Source organism: Procambarus clarkii, chromosome 21 (assembly GCF_040958095.1).
Source record: "Procambarus clarkii isolate CNS0578487 chromosome 21, FALCON_Pclarkii_2.0, whole genome shotgun sequence".
Taxonomy (NCBI): domain Eukaryota; kingdom Metazoa; phylum Arthropoda; class Malacostraca; order Decapoda; family Cambaridae; genus Procambarus; species Procambarus clarkii.
The window spans coordinates 14,335,101-14,350,936 of record NC_091170.1 but is presented as its reverse complement, the minus strand read 5'-3'; positions in this window follow the sequence as shown (position 1 = coordinate 14,350,936).

The window sequence follows — 15,836 nt, the reverse complement described above, 5'->3', positions numbered from 1 at the left end:
TTTTTCAGGACTGGTTGATTTTATACCCGCACTGGGTCAGGTCATATATCTATGTTAATTTTAACTCCAATAAAAAAAAATTGACCTCATACATTATGAAATGGGTAGCTTTATCATTTCATAAGAAAAAAATTTGAGAAAATATATTAATTCATGAAAACTTGGCTTATTAGGCAAATCGGGCCTTGTATAGCAGGCTGAGAAGTGCGTTCTGGCTACTAGGTACGACATATATATATATATATATATATATATGTCGTACCTAATAGCCAGAACGCACTTCTCAGCCTACTATTCAAGGCCCGATTTGCCTAATAAGCCAAGTTTTCATGAATTAATATATTTACCTATAATTTTTTTCTTATGAAATGATAAAGCAACCCTTTTCTCTATGTATGAGGTCAATTTTTTTTTATTGGAGTTAAAATTAACGTAGATATATGACCGAACCTAACCAACCCTACCTAACCTAACCAAACCTATATTTATAGGTAAGGTTAGGTTAGGTAGCCAAAAAAAGCTAGGTTAGGTTAGGTTAGGTAGGTTAGGTAGACGAAAAAACATTAATTCATGAAAACTTGGCTTATTAGGCAAATCGGGCCTTGAATAGTAGGCTGAGAAGTGCGTTCTGGCTATTAGGTACGACATATATATATATATATATATATATATATATATATATATATATATATATATATATATATATATATATATATATGTATATATATATATATATGTATATATATATATATACATATATATATATATATATATACATATATATATATACATATATATATATATATATATATATATATATATATATATATATATAAATATATATATATATATATATATATATATATATATATATATATATATATATATATATATATATATATATATACATATATATATATATATATATACATATATATATATATATATATATATATATATATATATATATATATATATATATATATATATATATATATATATATATATATATATATATATATATATATATACAGGCCTGAGGAGCTCACAGCTCCCAACACAACTAGCAAAACGGCAACAATGTTAGGCCTCATAAGTAAAATTACTTTATCATAAAATTTACTTGATAAATGTTGTCTGAACGTTACAAAGAGCTTTAAGTAATATATAAACAAATTAAGTCCAAAGTGCATATCTCACCAAATATTCTTGTAAGCTGAGGAAAACAGGTGACAGCTCAGCTTTCATAAGTCAAGCTTAAGACAAAGCTTTCACATTCAGTTTAGGTCTTCCAGACCCATTGTTTGAAGAGAACCTCACGAGAAAATAATTAATGAAACCTTAAAGAAATTGTTTTACTTGTGCTGAGGAGGCCAGAAATACAGTGTTCGCACACTAACTTGCACAGTTTGCTCAGTACCTATTTATATACAGGGAAAATATTGTGGACTGGTTGGGCGTAGTTTGGTGAAAGAGTTCACAGTAGCCATTCAACGATGCGCCTCTCATCCTCCTTCCCTAAGACCGTTATTCGTTTCATTTTCCAGCACTTTTGTCCTCCGCTGTGAATAGCCAGGCACCGTGCTTTGTCTCTTACCCCTGGCACCGGAGACGCGCCCTGGGGCCCGTCCCTGTACGTACCTAGTTGCCTTGTTGTTCTTACCTAGTAGTGCTTGCGGGGGTTGAGCTCTGGCTCCTTGGTCCAGCCTCTCAACTGTCATTCAACTGGTTTACAGATTCCTGAGCCTATTGGGCTCAATTATATCTACACGTGAAACTGTGTATGGAGTCAGCCTCCACCACATCACATCCTAATGCATTCCATTTGTCAACCACTCTAACACTAAAAAAGTTCCTTCTAATATCTCTGTGGCTCATTTGGGCACTCAATTTCTACCTGTGTCCCCTAGTGCGTGTGCCCCTTGTGTTAAATAGCATGTCCTTATCTACCCTATCAATTCCTCTGAGAATCTAGTATGTGGTGATCATGTCCCCTCAGTGATATCAACCCCCAGGTCTTTCTCTCTCTCTCTCTCTCTCTTTTCTCTCTCTCTCTCTTTCTCTCTCTCTCTCTCTTTCTCTCTCTCTCTCTCTTTCTTTCTCTCTCTCTCTTTCTTTCTCTCTCTCTCTTTCTCTCTCTCTCTCTCTGAAACTTGAAGTATTTCATCTCCAAAATGATACCTTGTATCTGGTCTCCTGCTCCCTACACCTATCTTCATTACATTACATTTGCTTGGGTTAAACTCAAACAACCATTTGCGCGATCATTTGTGTGGGTACTCACCTATTTTTGCTTGCAGGAGTTGAGCTCTGGCTCTTTAGATCCGCTTCTCAACTGTCAATCAACTGGTGTACAAGTTCCTGAGCCTACTGGGCTCTATCATATCTACACCTGAAGCTGTGTATGGAGTCAGCCTCCACCACATTACTTCCTAATGCATTCCATTTGTCAACTACTCTGACACTAAAATAGTTCCTTCTTATATTTGATGGCTGATTTGGGCACTCAATTTGCACCTGTGTCCCCTAGTGCGTGTGCCCCATGAGGTAAATAGCATGTCCTTATCTACCCTATCAATTCCTTAGAGAATCTTGTACGTGGTGATTATGTCCCCCGTAACTCTTCTGTCGTCCAACGACGTGAGGTTTAACCCCGTAGTCTCTCCTCGTAGCTCATACCCCTCAGTTCGGGTACTAGTCTGGTGGCAAACCTTTGATCCTTCTTCAGTTTAGTCTTATGGCTGACTAGATATGAACTCCATGCTGGAGCTGCATTCTCCAGGATTGGTCTGACATATGTGGTATACAATGTTGTGAATGATTCCTTTCACAAGTTTCTAAATGCAGTTCTTATGATGGCCAACCTTGGATATGCCGATGATATTATCCTCTTGATATGAACTTCAGGGGACAGGTCTGGCGTGTTGTCAACCCCCAGGTCTTTCTCTCTCTTTCTGACTCTTGAAGTATTTCATCTCCCAAATGATACTTTGTATCTGGTATCCTGCTCCATACACCTATCTTCATTACATTATATTTGCTTACGTTAAACTCTAACAACCATTTGTTCGACCATTCCTCAGTTTGTCTAGGTCTTCTTGAAGCCTCAAGCAGTCCGCCTCTGTCTTAATTCTTCTCATAATTTTGGTATCGTCAGCAAACATTGAGAGGAGTAAGTCTATTACCTCTGGGAGATCATTTACATATATCAGAACCAGGATAGGTCCGAGAACAGAGCCCTGTGGGACTCCACTGGTGACTTCACACAATTCTGAGGTCTCACCCTTCACTGTAACTCTCTGCTTCCTATTGCTTAAGTACTCCCTTTTCCACTGGAGCTCCCTACAAGTTACTCCAGCCTGTTTCTCCAGCTTATGCAACAGGTCTCTTATGCGGTACTGTGTCTAAGGCTTTCCGACTGTTCAAGAAAATGCAGTCCTCCAGGCCTTCTCTTACTTCCTTAATCTTTGCCACCTGGTCGTAGAATTCTTTTAAGCCAGTCAGGCAAGATTTACCCTCCCTGAACCCATGTTGGCGATTTGTCACGAAGTCCCTTCTCTCCAGATGTGTTACCAGTTTTTTTCTCACGATCTTCTCCATCACCTTGCATGGTATACAAGTCAATGACACTGGCCTGTAAGTTCAGTGCCTCTTGCCTGTCGCCCTTTTTGTATATTGGGACCACATTCGCCGTCTTCCATATTTCTGGTGGGTCTCCCGTCTCCAGTGACCTACTATACATTATGGAGAGTGGCAAGCAAAGTGCCTCTACACACTCTTTCAGTACCCAGTCGGCCGAGCGGACAGCACTCTGGACTTGTGATTCTGTGGTCCCGGTTTGATCCCGGGCGCCGGCGAGAAACAATTTGCAGAGTTTCTTTCACCCTATGCCCCTGTTACCTAGCAGTAAATAGGTACCTGGGTGTTAGCCAGCTGTCACGGGCTGCTTCCTGGGTGTGGAGGCCTGGTCGAGGACCGGGCCCCGGGAACACTAAAAAGCCCCGAATTCATCTCAAGATAACCTCAAGAACCCATGGCGAGATCCCATCTGGACCAACAGCCTTGCTAACATCCAGATCCAGCAGGTGTCTCTTGACCTCATCTTTTAATTTCGAACTCTTCCAAGGCCGCCTGGTTTACCTCCCTTTCTCCTAGCAGTGACCTCACCTTGTTCTATTGTGAAGACCTCCTGGAACCTCTTGTTGAGTTTTTCACACACCACACACCTTTTTGTCATTCTCTGTATACCTGTCCTCGCCTGTTCTAAGTTTCAATACCTGTTCTTTCATTGTTGTTTTCCTTCTGATGTGGCTGTGGATAGCTTTGGTTCGGTCTTGGCTTTGTTTGCTATATCATTTTCATAACTTTTCTCTGCTTCTCTTCTCACCCTGACATACTCATTCCTGGTTCTCTGGTATCTCTCTCTGCTTTCTGGTGTTCTGTTATTCCGGAAGTTCCTCCACGCCCTTTTGTTCAGTTTCTTTGCTTCAATACATGCCCTATTATACCATGGATTCTTCTGTTGCTTCTCGGATTTTTCCCTTTGGCCCGGGATGAACCTGTTTACTGCCTCCTGACACTTTTGGGTAACATAGTCCATCATATCTTGTACACACACACACACAATGTGTGTGTGTGTGTGTGTGTGTGTGTGTGTGTGTGTGTGTGTGTGTGTGTGTGTGTGTGTGTGTGTGTGTGTGTGTGTTTACTAGTTGTATTTTTGCGGGGGTTGAGCTTTGCTCTTTCGGCCCGCCTCTCAACTGTCAATCAACTGTTTACTAACTACTTTTTTTTTTTTTTTTTTTTTTCCACACACCACACACACACACACACACCCCAGGAAGCAGCCCGTGACAGCTGACTAACTCCCAGGTACCTATTTACTGCTAGGTAACAGGGGCACTTAGGGTGAAAGAAACTTTGCCCATTTGTTTCTGCCTCGTGCGGGAATCGAACCCGCGCCACAGAATTACGAATCCTGCGCGCTATCCACCAGGCTACGAGGCCCCCCACCAGTGTGGGGGGCCTACGTAGTGGGGGGCCTACGTAGGGAGGCCCCCCACACTGTGTGGGGGGGCCTACACACACACACACACTGTGTGTGTGTGTGTGTGTGTGTGTGTGTGTGCTCACCTATTTGTACTCACCTGTTTGTGCTTGCGGGAGTTGAGCTATGGCTCTATGGTCCCGCCTCTCAACTGTCAATCAACTGGTGTACAGATTCCTTAGCCTACTGGGCTCTATCATATCTACATTTAAAACTGTGTATGGAGTCAGCCTCCACCACATCACTGCCTAATGCATTCCATCCGTTAACTACTCTGACATTGAAAAAGTTCCTTCTAACGTCTCTGTGGCTCATGTGGGTACTCAGTTTCCACCTGTCTCCCCTTGTTCGCGTTCCACCAGTGTTGAATAGTTTATCCTTGTTTATCCGGTCGATTCCTCTGAGGATTTTGTAGGATGTGATCATGTCTCCCCCTACTCTTCTGTCTTCCAGTGTCGTAAGGTGCATTTCAAGCAGCCTTTCCTCGTAACTCATGCCTCTTAGTTCTGTAACTAGTCTAGTGGCATACCTTTGGACTTTTTCCAGCTTCGTCTTGTGCTTGAGAAGGTACGGGCTCCATGCTGGGGCCGCATACTCCAGGATTGGTCTTACATATGTGGTGTACAAGATTCTGAATGATTCCTTACACAGGTTCCTGAACGCTGGTCTGATGTTAGCCAGCCTCGCATATGCCGCAGATGTTATTCTTTTTATGTGGGCTTCAGGAGACAGGTTTGGTGTCATATCAACTCCAAGATCTTTCTCTATGTCCGTTTCATGAAGGATTTTATCTCCCATTCTGTATCCTGTGTCTGGCCTCCTGTTTCCGCCGCCTAGCTTCATTACCTTACATTTACTCGGGTTGAACTTTAGTAGCCATTTGTTGAACCAATCATTCAGCTTATCTAGGGTCTCTTGTAGCCTCCTACTATCTTCCTCTGTCTTAATCCTCCTCTTAATTGTTGCATCATCAGCAAACAATGAGAGGAACGATTCTGTACCCCTCAGGGAGATCATTTACATATATCAGAAGCAATTTAGGACCTAGGACCGAACCTTGCGGGAATCCACGTGTGACGCCTCGTTAGTCTGAGACCTCACCCCTCATTGTGACTCACTGTCTTCTGTTGCTTAGGTACTTCCTTATCCAGTGGAGTACCTTCCCTTTCACTCCAGCCTGCATCTCCAGCTTTTGCACTAGTGTGGTACTTTGTCAAAGGCTTTCTGGCAATCCAAAAGAATGCAGTCTGCCCACCCTGTTCTTTCTTGCCTGGTCGTAGAATTAAATTAATCCTGTGAGGCAGGACTTGCCATCTCTGAACCCATATTGATGTTGTGTTACAAAGTTCCTTTGTTGCAGATGTTCCACTCGCGTTTTTGTCACAATTTTCTCCATCAGCTTGCAAGGTATGCATATTAGGGACACTGGCTTGTAATTCAGTGCCGTCTGTCTATTCCCCTTCTTGTGTATCTGGACTACATTTGCTACAAAATTTTTGGTGGTTCCCATTTTACCAGTAATTTGTTACCCACCATGGAGAGTGGTAGTTACAGTGCTTCTGGGTCTTCATTTAGGATACAAGGGGGAGATTCCATCCGGGCCTATTGCCTTTGTCGCATCCAACTCTAGCAAGAGCTTCCTTACATCCCTACTGGTTATCCCATTCTCTTTTAGTGTTGCCTGGTTAACTATTCATTCTCATATCTCTTTAACTTCTCTTTGCTCTAACATGTAGATCTCCTGGAATTTCTTATTCAGTTCCTCACACACTTCCTTGTCGTTTGCTGTAAATCCTTCTGCCTCTGTCCTCAGTTTCATTACATGTTTCTTTACTGTTGTTTTTCTCCTGATGTGGTTGTGCAGCAATTTAGGTTGGGTCTTTGCTTTGCTTGTCATGTGTGTCTGTGTGATATTATATGCATTCATGTGTTTTTGTGTGTGGGATGGGGTTTTTTAGGGAGAGAGAGAGAGAGAGAGAGAGAGAGAGAGAGAGAGAGAGAGAGAGAGAGAGAGACGAGAGAGAGACGAGAGAGAGAGAGAGAGAGAGAGAGAGAGAGAGAGAGAGAGAGAGAGAGAGAGAGAGAGAGAGAGAGAGAGAGAGAGAGAGAGAGAGAGAGAGAGAGAGAGAGAGAGAGAGAGAGAGAGAGAGAGAGAGAGAGAGAGAGAGAGAGAGAGAGAGAGAGAGAGAGAGAGAGAGAGAGAGAGAGAGAGAGAGAGAGAGAGAGAGAGAGAGAGAGAGAGAGAGAGAGAGAGAGAGAGAGAGAGAGAGAGAGAGAGAGAGAGAGAGAGAGAGAGAGAGAGAGAGAGAGAGAGAGAGAGAGAGAGAGAGAGAGAGAGAGAGAGAGAGAGAGAGAGAGAGAGAGAGAGAGAGAGAGAGAGAGAGAGAGAGAGAGAGAGAGAGAGAGAGAGAGAGAGAGAGAGAGAGAGAGAGAGAGAGAGAGAGAGAGAGAGAGAGAGAGAGAGAGAGAGAGGAGAGAGAGAGAGAGAGAGAGAGAGAGAGAGAGAGAGAGAGAGAGAGAGAGAGAGAGAGAGAGAGAGAGAGAGAGAGAGAGAGAGAGAGAGAGAGAGAGAGAGAGAGAGAGAGAGAGAGAGAGAGAGAGAGAGAGAGAGAGAGAGAGAGAGAGAGAGAGAGAGAGAGAGAGAGAGAGAGAGAGAGAGAGAGAGAGAGAGAGAGAGAGAGAGAGAGAGAGAGAGAGAGAGAGAGAGAGAGAGAGAGAGAGAGAGAGAGAGAGAGAGAGAGAGAGAGAGAGAGAGAGAGAGAGAGAGAGAGAGAGAGAGAGAGAGAGAGAGAGAGAGAGAGAGAGAGAGAGAGAGAGAGAGAGAGAGAGAGAGAGAGAGAGAGAGAGAGAGAGAGAGAGAGAGAGAGAGAGAGAGAGAGAGAGAGAGAGAGAGAGAGAGAGAGAGAGAGAGAGAGAGAGAGAGAGAGAGAGAGAGAGAGAGAGAGAGAGAGAGAGAGAGAGAGAGAGAGAGAGAGAGAGAGAGAGAGAGAGAGAGAGAGAGAGAGAGAGAGAGAGAGAGAGAGAGAGAGAGAGAGAGAGAGAGAGAGAGAGAGAGAGAGAGAGAGAGAGAGAGAGAGAGAGAGAGAGAGAGAGAGAGAGAGAGAGAGAGAGAGAGAGAGAGAGAGAGAGAGAGAGAGAGAGAGAGAGAGAGAGAGAGAGAGAGAGAGAGAGAGAGAGAGAGAGAGAGAGAGATAGAGAATTCTCAATCCTCAATTCTCTTATGCGCAATGTACAGACCTCAATGGCAGGGTGCTTCTCCCAATCACCTTCCTGATGGACAACCTAGACTCCCTGCTAATGCAGCACAACTGTCAGCACATTATAATTGTAGGTGACCTCAAGCCAGTATCTTATACAGAGGGATTTCGATGAACTCTTAGCAGTTTTTAACCTTGAAAACTTTGTGAGCTTTCCTACCCACATATCAGGCTCGTCCCTTGATCCTGTCGTAACTGACCTTCCTGCAAATATTGTTAATTGCAGACCTCTGGGATATGTTGGTTCTTCAGACCACCAGGCTGTCTTTACTACACTGGCTATCCCGACAGATCGAGGTGAAGAATCTGTTCGTACTACCTGGCTATGGGACAGAGGGAACTGGCCAGCCCTACGTTCAGAGCTTGAAGTAACTGATTGGCATGCCTTGCTCCAGGGGGACGTGAACAGCCAAGTAAACGCTTTCACCAGTCATATACTGGACCTCCAGTATAGGCATATCCCTCACCGGCAGTATGTGACCAAGCCCACTGATCAGCCTTGGTTTGGATATCGGTGCCGGATGGCAGCTGAAGCCAAAAACAAGGCCTGGAGGAGATTTAAACGGCATCCCTCGGCTCATAACAGAAACATTCATAGACAGTCTTGTTGAATAATGAAAGAAGTTCAAAAGTGGGCTATATCCAGATGGGAATCCGAAACTCGAAGAAAACTTGCTTCTGGAAGGGTTGGATCCAAGGTCTGGTGGTCCCTGGTGAAGGATCGGCAGGGGTACTCATCTGAGGACACAATCCCACCTCTAAACAGAGAAGATGGTACTGTGGCAACCAGCAATCAGGAGAAGGCTGATTTACTGGCAAACCACTTTGTTTCCAAGATGCAGGTCCCTGATCCTGAACGTCAGCCTCCACATCTTGCCCCATGCACTGTGTCTAGGTTGACTGAAGTGGTTATAAATCAGGCTGAAGTTCTCCATCTCCTTAACACGCTAGACACAAGCAAAGCTGTGGGGCCAGATAAGGTCAGTCCAAGACTACTACGCTGCTGCGCTGACCTGTTGGCTCCACCTCTCACGCGCCTCTTCCAACTGTGCCTAGTTCAAGGAATTTGGCCCTCCTTATGGAAGAAGGCAGACGTTGTTCCAGTGCACAAAAAGAAGAGCCGCTCAGTAGTTGATAACTACAGACCTGTGTCACTGCTTTCCATTACTAGCAAGATCCTAGAATCATTAATTTGCTCAGCAAATGACATCATTTTTTGACCGTCATCGGCTAATTTGTGATCGACAGTATGGTTTTAGAAAAGGCCGATCTGCTGCTGATCTTTTGCTAAATCTCTCCTCTAAGTGGCATCAGTCACTGGATGAGTCCAAGATCAGCTGTGTTGTTGCTCTAGATATAGCAGGAGCCTTTGATCGGGTCTGGCACTCTGGACTAGCAGTGAAGCTTCAAGCTTTAGGCATTGCAGGCTCCATCTTAGTGTTATTAAAAGACTACCTTCAAGAACGGACTCTAAGGGTGGTCCTCAATGGAGCAGAATCCGATAACCACTCAATTGGTGCCAGCGTTCCACAGGGTAGTGTGCTTGGCCCTCTGCTGTGGAATGTTTATTTCAACGATCTTCTTCATCTCATTCCTGAAGCTCAAGCCTATGCTGATGACTGTACACTAACCTTTACATACAGAAAGGAGGAAATGCTATCTGCTGCAAGAATCATTAATCACAAACTTTCAGCAATTTCTACTTGGGGTAGGAGATGGCAAGTCACATTTTCGGCTGAGAAGACTCAAGCGATGATGATAACTAGACTGCACATGGCGAATCGGACAGAACTGCAAATGGGTGGCAAATCCCTAGAGTTCACAGAAGAATTTGACATCTTGAGAATGAAGTTCGAATCTTCAATGACAATGAAGAGCCATGTGATAAACCTAGCTAAAAAGGCAGCCAGGAAACTTACAGCACTACGGCGCATCTCATATCTTCTTGACAGCAAGGGATGCAAAACCTTATATGAAGCTCAAGTTCGCTCCCATCTTGAGTATGCACCCCTTTCCTGGATTGCCTGCCCCCCATCTTTCGTCAGACTGTTGGACAAAGTGGAGAGACGGGCTAGAAGGCTTATCTCTAGTCTTGACCAAGTCTGGTGGGAACGGTCTGAACATCAGAGCCTGCAACACCGTCGGGACGTTGTTGGTCTTACTGTTATGTACAAGGCCAACATCCTCAAAGTTCCGCACTTGGCCCAACTCCGTGGAGTACCAGTAGTTCCCATTCGTAACACTAGGCTCTCAACCTTCAACACTCTCATGCTGGAAGTGCCATTCTCAAGAACATCACTCCATCAGCGTTCATTCCTTCCGAGACTTACTCGCATCTGGAACTTGTTCGCTCAACAGATTGATACACGGGAGATCAGGTCAACTGTTCACATGAAGACTCTGGCACACAGCTGGCTACAAGCTCATCCTGTTCCTTATATGATTGTTACTTAATGTTTTTTAATGAATAAAGGCTATTCCTTCTAAAGCAAATAATACCAGGCTCATGAAATAAATGGGCATCTAGGAGTAGGTTTCAACTTAGCTTACATAAGTTAATATATGATAGTTCCCAATGTGTTAGTTTCAAAGTATACTATTATGTAATAAATGAGTTTCTAGGTGTAGGCTTCAGATGAGCTGAGGTAGGATAACAGCTCTTGCTTGCAGTTTCAGTAGGTATGTTATTAGGCATCACTTATGAATCCTAGTCTTAGTTTTTAAAAAAAAAAAAAAAAAAAAAAAAAAAAAAAAAAAAAAAAAAAAAAAAAAAAAAAAAAAGAGAGAGAGAGAGAGAGAGAGAGAGAGAGAGAGAGAGAGAGAGAGAGAGAGAGAGAGAGAGAGAGAGAGAGAGAGAGGAGAGAGAGAGAGAGAGAGAGAGAGAGAGAGAGAGAGAGAGAGAGAGAGAGAGAGAGAGAGAGAGAGAGAGAGAGAGGAGAGAGAGAGAGAGAGAGAGAGAGGAGAGAGAGAGAGAGAGAGAGAGAGAGAGAGAGAGAGAGAGAGAGAGAGAGAGAGAGAGAGAGAGAGAGAGAGAGAGAGAGAGAGAGAGAGAGAGAGGAGAGAGAGAGAGAGAGAGAGAGAGAGAGAGAGAGAGAGAGAGAGAGAGAGAGAGAGAGAGAGAGAGAGAGAGAGAGAGAGAGGAGAGAGAGAGAGAGAGAGAGAGGAGAGAGAGAGAGAGAGAGAGAGAGAGAGAGAGAGGGAGAGAGAGAGAGAGAGAGAGAGAGAGAGAGAGAGAGAGAGAGAGAGGGAGAGAGAGAGAGAGAGAGAGAGAGAGAGAGAGAGAGAGAGAGAGAGAGAGAGAGAGAGAGAGAGAGAGAGAGAGAGGAGAGAGAGAGGAGAGAGAGAGAGAGAGAGAGAGAGAGAGAGAGAGAGAGAGAGAGAGAGAGAGAGAGAGAGAGAGAGAGAGAGAGAGAGAGAGAGAGAGAGAGAGAGAGAGAGAGAGAGAGAGAGAGAGAGAGAGAGAGAGAGAGAGGAGAGAGAGAGAGAGAGAGAGAGAGAGAGAGAGAGAGAGAGAGAGAGAGAGAGAGAGAGAGAGAGAGAGAGAGAGAGAGAGAGAGAGAGAGAGAGAGAGAGAGAGAGAGAGAGAGAGAGAGAGAGGAGAGAGAGAGAGAGAGAGAGAGAGAGAGAGAGAGAGAGAGAAGAGAGAGAGAGAGAGAGAGGGAGAGAGAGAGAGAGAGAGAGAGAGAGAGAGAGAGAGAGAGAGAGAGAGAGAGTCTCTCTCAACTCACTCTCTCTTTTGCACTAGCCTCTTGTGTGGGACTGTGTCAAAGGCTTTCTTGCAATCCAAAAATATGCAGTCTGCCTACCCTTCTCTTTCTTGCCTGATTTTTTTGCCTGGTCGTAGAATTCAATTAATCCTGTGAGGCAGGACTTGCCAACCCTAAACCCATGTTGATACAAAGATATTTCGTTCCAAATGTTCCGCTAGTTTTTTTGCACACTATTCTAGTTAGGGACACTGACCTGCAGTTCGGTGCCTCCTGTCTATCCAACTTTTTCTACATCGGGACATCATTAGCTGTCTTTCCAATTTTTGGCAGCTAACATGTTACCAGTTATTTGTTATTCGCTATGGAGAGTGGCAGGCACAGTGCTTCTGCTCGTTTCTTTAGAATCCATGGTTAGATTCCATTCGGAGCTTATAGCCTTTGTCACATCCAACTCTAGAAAAAACTTCCTTACATCCCCACTGCTAATCTTAAACTCTTAAAGTTTAATTCCTTAAGGTGCCTGGTTAACTATTTCCTCTCTTATCTCTAGAACTTCTCCTTGCTCTATTGCGAAGACCTCCTGGAATCTCTTATTGAGCTTGTCGCAAACTTCCTTGTCATTTGTAGTAAATCTGTCTGCCCCTATTCTCAGTTTCATTACCTGTTCCTTCACTGTCGTTTTTCTCCTGAAGTGGTTGAGCATGAAGTTTAAGTTTTGTCTTTGCCTTGCTTGCTGTCATTTTCGCATTGCCCCTTTGCCTCTCTTCTCACCCTGGCGTATTCATTCCTGGCACTCTGGTAACCTTCTCTGCTCTCAAGTTTCCTGATATTTCTATAGTTTCTCCATGCTCTTTTACTTTGTTACTTTGCTAGTTTACACATTTGATTAAACCATGGGTTTCTCATCTGAATTTCGTTTGATATTCTTTGGACAGAGGCGAACTTGTTTGCTGTCTCCTTGCACTTCTGCGTGATGTAGTCCAACATGTCTTGGGCCGTCTTTCCCCTAAGCTCTGTTTCCCATGTTATATCTGTTAGGAATTCTCTTATCTCCTCATAGTTTCCCTTTTGGAATGCCAGCCTTCTATTTTCAGGTCCCTTCCTTGAGTTCTTTACCTTTCCTCGACCAAGATACTCAAACACCTGTACACTGTGGTCACTCCTTCCTACTGGGGCCTCGAAACCGATTTTCCTTATGTCGGAGTCGTTCAGAGTGAAGACTAGGTCGAGTCTCGCTGGTTCATCGTTTCTTCTCATTCTTGTGGGTCCCATGACATGCTGCGGAAAATGTTTTTTGTCGCCCTCTCCAATAGTTTACCTCTCAACGTTTTCTCACTTCCATGCGGTTCCTTGTTCTCCCAGTCTATCCTTCCGTGATTGAAGTCCACCATGATGAGCAGATGGGATCGATTTCAACAAGCAGCAGAGGCTGCCCTCTCAACTATATTGTTAACTGCCATGTTGTTTCTGACATACTCTGGCCTGGATTTTCTGTCATTTGGTAGAGGGTTATATATCACCGCTTCTACTACTCTTAGGTCCACCCATCATCATGGTGCCTGTTATGTAATCTGTGAACCCCTCACAGCCCAGAATACCCATCTCTTGAAAATCCATTCCTTTCTCACTAGTAGGGCAACTTAGCCTCCTCCCCTTCCTTCCCCCTTTTTCCTTGTTATAGTGTAGTCCTGGGAATACACCACTTTCATTATGATTCCTGAGAGTTTTATATCTATGAGGCTAATTACATCCCGGTTTACTTCTTGTGTTCTTTCCCTAAGTTCACTGGTCTTGTTTGTAATCCCATCTATGTTCGTGTACATGACCTTGATGCTGACTCTCTTCTGTCCATTCTCAGTTTCTGTTGATTCCACTGGAGTTGAGGGGCAAGGGGATGTCTGGGATGGATGAGCCTAGGATGGGAAACCTGGGGGTCTGGGGTGAGGGGGTCTGGGTGAGGGGTCTGGAGGGTCTGGAACTAAGGGGGAGCTGTCGTGAAGCGGCTGAGGAGGTCCGGGGTTGGGGATTAGTTGGGTCATGTGATGGGGGAGCTGGAGGGGCATGTGGTGGGAGGTCACGGGTTGGGGTATGCAGGGTAGACCGGGATGGGTTGACAGGGAGGTCAGGGGTTGGCAAGGGGAGGGGGGCCGGGAGGGTTGGGGGTGGGGTAGGGAGAACTTGGGATGGGGAAACTGGGAAGAGCACAGGCTGGAGAAACAGGGAAGGGAAACTTTGTGTTCACCTAGTTGTGTTTGCGGGGGTTGAGCTTTGCTCTTTCGGCCCGCCTCTCAACTGTCAATCAACTGTTTACTAACTACTTTTCTTCCCCACACCACACACACACACCCCAGAAAGCAGCCCGTGACAGCTGACTAACTCCCAGGTACCTATTTACTGCTAGGTAACAGGGTCATTCAGGGTAAAAGAAACTTTGCCAATTTGCTTCTGCCTCGTGCGGGAATCGAACCCAAGCCACAGAATTACGAGTCCTGTACGCTATCCATATAGTATATGTGTGTGTGTGTGTGTGTGTGTGTGTGTGTGTGTGTGTGTGTGTGTGTGTGTGTGTGTGTGTGTGTGTGTGTGTGTGTGTGTGTACTCACCAATTTGTACTCACCTATTTGTGCTTGCGGGGGTTGATCTATGGCTCTTTGGTCCCGTCTCTCAACTGTCAATCAACTGGTGTACAGATTCCTGAGCCTATTGGGCTCTATCATATATACATTTGAAACTGTGTATGGAGCCAGCATCCCCCACATCTCTGTCTAATGCATTCCATTTACTAACTACACTGACACGGAAAAAATTCTTTCTAATATCTCTGTGACTCATCTGGGTACTCAGCTTCCACCTGTGTCCCCTTATTCGAGTTCCAACCTTGCTTAAGAGTTTGTCGTTGTGTGTGTGTACTCACCAAATTGTACTCACCTAATTGTACTTGCAGGGGTTGAACTCTGGCTCTTTGGTCCCGCCTCTCAACCGTCAATCAACAGGTGTACAGGTTCCTGAGCCTATTGGGCTCTATCATATCTACACTTGAAACTGTGTATGGCGTCAGCCTCCACCACATTACTTCCTAATGCATTCCATTTGTCACCTACTCTGATACTAAAAAAGTTCTTTCTAATATCTCTGTGACTCATTTGGGCACTCAGTTTCCACCTGTGTCCCCTAGTGTGTGTGCCCCTTGTGTTAAATAGCCTGTCTTTATCTACCCTGTCGATTCCCTTGAGAATCTTGAATGTGGTGAAAATGTCCCCCCTAAATCTTCTGTCTTCCAACGAAGTGAGGTTTAATTCCCGTAGTCTCTCCTCGTAGCTCATACCTCTCAGCTCGGGTACTAGTCTGGCGGCAAACCTTTGAACCTTTTCCAGTTTAGTCTTATGCTTGACTAGATAAGTGTATGTGGTATATATGGTATAAATAAGTATGCGGCTCCATGCTGGAGCCGCATACTCCAGGATTGTTCTGACATATGTGGTATATAATGTTCTGAAAGATTCCTTACATCAGTTTCTAAAGGCCGTTCTTATGTTAGCCAACCTGGCATATGCTGCTGATGTTATCCTCGTGATATGAGCTTGAGGGGACAGGTCTGGCGTGATATCAACCCCGAGGTCTTTCTCTCTCTTTGACTCTTGAAGTATTTCGTCTCCCAAATGATACCTTGTATCTGGTCTCCTGCTTCCTACCCCTATCTTCATTACATTACATTTACTTGAGTTAAACTGTAACAACCATATGTTCGACCATTCCTGCAGCTTGTCCAGGTCTTCTTGAAGCCTCAAGCTGTCCTCCTCAGTCATAATCCTTCTCATAACT